The following is a 4,995-nucleotide window of genomic DNA, read 5'->3' as shown; positions in this document are numbered from 1 at the left end:
GGGCAATGGGGAAAGTCCAACAGACTGAATGTTTGGCTGCAATAAGTCCATTTTCTGCTGAGAAACCCACAAGAACACTTCCTTCCAGCTCTCTGTGTCCTTCAGTTCCTTGCAGTTGTGTCATATCTCACCTTGCCTGTCTGGCAATCATCCCCAGCATTGGGCTCTTCTCCAATGAGTTGTTCCTTCTCATTAGGTGGCCAGAGTATTTGAGTTTCCTCTTCAGTATCTGGAGACATGATAGAGGTCTTCAAAGTAATGCATGATGTGGAAAAGGGTCTTGAACCCAGGGTCATCACATGAAGCTGATTGGCGGGAGGCCTAGGACACCATGTGCATGGAGTGCTGTGCTAGATGGACCTTTGGTCTTGCTTTCTTAGAGAATATTCTTTCTTTAGAATATTTTTATACCATTCATCAGCCAAACAGCTCTCTGAAATGGTTTACAATAAGTTAAATCTGGAAAAGCCCCATAATCCCAACCAAAAAACTTACATTTAAACTAAACATATCATTTAAAATAGAACCCCAGCAATAAATCCAACGAAACTCCACAAGTAATCCATAACAAATCCATAACAATAAATCAAGTCAAGAGGCAGACAGCAATCCAAGATAAAATACCACAGAAAACTTAATACACGGTATAAAATTTAACTATCGTAATATTGGGAAAATAAAAAAGGGGTCACCTGGTGCTGAAAAGTGCAGAGTTTGTCACCCCAGACTACGCAACTGCAGGCACCCCTCAATATTGCTTTTCTTGTTTGTGCTGCAACTAGTTGCACAGAAATGGATTCTTGTCCAATAAAAACACAGCTGCCACAGAAGCCAAACAGCTTATGTAAATTGGTTGAGGAGAGGGAGCAAAGTGCAGCTCAGGTGTGGCTGGCACAGAGCTTTCTCAGTGAGGCACAGGCTAGCAGAAGAGATGGACGTGCCAACGGCCCGCAGCGTGCTGGTAACCGGGTCCAACCGGGGCATCGGCTTGGAGCTGGTCAAGCAGTTGGTGGCGGCGAGCAACCGGCCACAGTGGATCTTCGCAACCTGCCGCGACCCAGATGGACCACGTGCCCAGGTGAGCCCCAGGGTGCAGTTGCTTGCACTGTAAGGGTGCATGATGAAGGTATTCTCTCTGATGCGAAGCGACTTCCCCTGGGGTGGGTAGAAGCACCTTGCCTTGCTTCTTGACTGCCCCGGTGTGTCACTTCTCCTGGGTCGCAGCAATGCAGCAGATGCATCGCCAGCTGAGAAATCCAACCGGGTGGGACTCACCCTCCTCCTGCCTCCTTCCAGCCCGTCTCAGATCATCCAAGCACCCCCTCTTGATACTGCATCCAGCTCTCTGTTTTTGGTATCTTTCAGGACTTGAAGAATTTGGCTCTGCAGTACCAGGGAGTGGAGATCATCCAGCTGGGTAGGTTCTTGCCTCACATCCCCTCTCCTCACACCGATTGGGCAGGACCTGAGCTCTAAGGCCATTCTGTGTGATTCCCTGTTTGACAGATGTAATGTGCCCTGGTTCCCCTCCATAGCCTCACTCCTCCGATCTTTGCCCTGGTTGAAGTTGCATTCCTGCAATATCACAAACCCTCAGTCCAGTTCGCTATGCTGGATATTAGGAGTCCCTGTTTGATAGTGCAATAGGTCACGAAGTCCAGAGTTCAGAAAAGAGGTAGGTCATAGAATTACACGACATACACTACAGTACACCATTTGACCCAGATGACTGTCCAGTTTCTTTTTGAATGTCTCTAGTGTGGGAGGGCCTATCACCTCTGTAGGCTGCTGGTTCCACCGTCATATTGCTAAGACAGTGAGGAAGCTTTTCCTGATATCTAGCCCAAATCTGTGTTATCACAACTTGAGTTGACTATTCCATTTCCTACACTCTGGCATTGGCAAGAAGAGAGCTTGACCTTCCTCTTTGTGACAGCCTTTGAGGTACTGATAGAGGGATATCATGTCCCCCCTCAGTCTTCTCTTCTCAAGGCTGAACAAGCCCAGTTCTCTCAGTCTCTCCTCATAGGGCAGTATTTCCAAACCATGGATCATTTTTGTTGCCCTTCTCTGGACCCTTTCTAGTTTTTCTGCATCTTTCCTAAATCTTGGTGCCCAGAAGTGGACACAGTATTCCAGATGAGGTCTGACTAGGAAGGAGTACAGAGGAACTACCACTTCTCATGATTTGGAAATAATACTTCTGTTAATGCATCCCAAAATAGCATTTGTCCTTTTGGTGGCTGCATCACATAGCTGGCTCATATTTAACCTATTGTCCACAATTACTCCAAGATTTTTCTCTTTTCCAGTTCCGTTGAGCCATGCATTCCCCTTCTTGTATCATTGCACTTAGTTTCTTTTTCTCAGGTGGAACACTTGGCACTTGTCCTTACTGAATCTCATTCTGTTGCTTTCAGCTCAATTTTCAAGTTTATGTGTTTCTTCCATCTAGGTGATTATGTGCAATAATAATTATGTATTTTTGCTGCACCAGCCTTCAAGCCAACTTGGAAGGGAGGCTGTTCATGCAATGAGAAATTGCATGGGCAGCTTTTTGGCCATTTTAAAGGAGTAAATCACAGGCAGGGCATCATGGTCCAGAATGGGACCATCACAGGAGTGTTGGATTAGAATAGACTGAGTCACCTGTTACCTTCCATTTTGTTGAACTAACCATTCACACAACTGTAAATCTAAAACCAAATTTAAAACAGATGTGTGTGTGTGTGTGTGTGTGTGTGTGTGTGTGTGTGTGTATAATCAGATCAGATGGGAAACAGACCATCTAGATTTGAAAAAATCTGTCCAGCAACATTTATTAAGAATACAGCACAAGAGGTGATACTGTTTATAAACATGTACAGGTGAACTCCAGGGGACAGTCCCAGTCAATAACAGAACAATGTTTTATAGTCTACATCACCACTGAAGATACTTTCTCATGGCCCCCACCTTCTTGGTTATTTGTCATACATCTTGGCATGTCTTCAATTCACACCTTATCTCTAGGTTGCCCTTGAAAGAATTCTACTTGAAGTCCAAGTCCTGGCAGATACAAGAGATTTTGTCCTTCACATGCCTAGTGAATATATTACAGTGGGCCTCAGATGGCTCCAGGATGTCCTTGGGGTCAACATGAAAAAGGCTTTAGGAAATCCAGAATGCCGCGCTGGGTGGCAGATTGAATGGAGGCAGTCAGTTCCTTGCCATTCCTGCTGCCTCTGAATTTATTGGATTGTAAGGGCATGCTAGGGTTCATTGTGTTTGTGCTCCCCACTTGCTGGTACTGAGGAGGCAGGCTCTGTCAGGGACTGGGGCTGATCCCCCATAACTAGGAGGCAGTGACAGCCTTTCCTTGGCAGAAGGAGAAGCTCCGTTCATTCACCATTCACCACCAAATTGCCACCCTGCAGTAGTGCAAGCACAAATATAGAAAGACAGGGAAAGAAAAAATCCAGGGACAAAATCTTGTGTAAAGGAGATCATTTGAATCATACATGGAATCCAGAAGCAGAAGCCTTGGCAATGTGGCAGGTTAAAAGGAATATTGGCTGTTGCTTTTGAGATGTAAGCTGAGAGACACCAGGGTGTGTGTCCAGCCACCAAGCGATGTTCTGAGACATCAGACATGGAGGCTGCTGAGTGAGAAGACGCAACAGCTGAGCACATGCTGCTGCAAAGTACTCGCTCATTCCCCAAGAGGCCCCCCATATTAGCTGGGTCCCATGGTGCCCCTGTTAGATCATCCTCTGTAACATTATATTTGGGCGAGGATACCCAAGGTGCTTTTCCCCCTAGGGCTGGACTGAACAGCAAACCCCTTGCTATTGTTGGGCAAATTTAGATACATCCTGGTAGGAAAACATTGTGCTTATGTGCCTTTGTGTTATAAAATCAAATATACACCTCTTTCTCACAAAGCAGCAGAATTCCCAGGCAGGTTGCTGTTCGGAGTTGTTGTTGCCTTAAGAAGATGTCCTTATTAGGGAGACTGGGAAACTGCTGCAGCCTAGTACCTGTGCAAAACCGAACAATGCTGCCCATTTGCTTCTGAATGGACTCACCTGCACAGAGGAATGTAGTTGTCAAACCAGACTTCCTAAAGGGCTCCTCTGTCAGACCCATTTGCATGCTTAAACAGACAGACCTGGTTGATCTGAACGGTCAAGAATTTGCTAGACTGACCTATCAATGCAGCAATCAGTAATGTTTTCCATACTATTGCAACTAGTATTTCTGATGGTTTAGAACATTACATCATGCCCAAAGGTATCAGGATGCTATTGTACTAAGATTATCCAGAAACTAACACTCTGTATTGGTGTGCGTGATTCGCAGATTATAAAATCATCTGTACACAGGCTGTGATTTGGTAGTTGAGTTTATCTCTACCCGGTAATGCATTATTGTTAGTGACTGCAGGTACTGGGGCACCGGTCAATGAAGCAGCAGAGGTTCAAATGTTTGATCTTTCCCGGAAACCTGAGTTTTTTTTCCTCCCCACAAATTGAAAACCAAGATTCTGTCACCAGCAAGCCACTGAAATTCTGCCAAACCGCTGGGCCTACAAAAATGGTCCAAACACAGCTCTGACACCAACTGAGACTCCTCACAGCAGCTGCTGCTTGCACTTTGGAGAACTCATTCTTAAGATAAAAGCTCTACTTGGTATTCAGGCATCGTATGGAGTGGACTGCATTTTAAGCTTGTGGATAGAAAATGAGGGTTTTTAAAAAAATCCCTCCTTGACAATTCCTGAGCAGCGGCAGTGGGAACAAGAGACACTCCAGGGCACTAGTCAAGGTGCCAAACTAGAACTCAGGAAACACACATTCAGATCCCCCTGCAGCCCTGAGATAGAACAAATGGCTGTGGACCAGTGGTGCTCTCCCACCATATCCAGGAACACAGGACTGTTGCGAGGACACGATGCAGGGGGCAGAGGGCCACCTACGCTGCCTTCAGCTCATGGGAGAACAGGTGGGCCAGATG

The sequence above is a fragment of the Varanus komodoensis genome, unplaced genomic scaffold, assembly GCF_004798865.1.
Source record: "Varanus komodoensis strain SLA01 unplaced genomic scaffold, ASM479886v1 scaffold1733, whole genome shotgun sequence".
Lineage (NCBI taxonomy): Eukaryota > Metazoa > Chordata > Lepidosauria > Squamata > Varanidae > Varanus > Varanus komodoensis.
Note: the sequence above shows the minus strand (reverse complement) of the source record.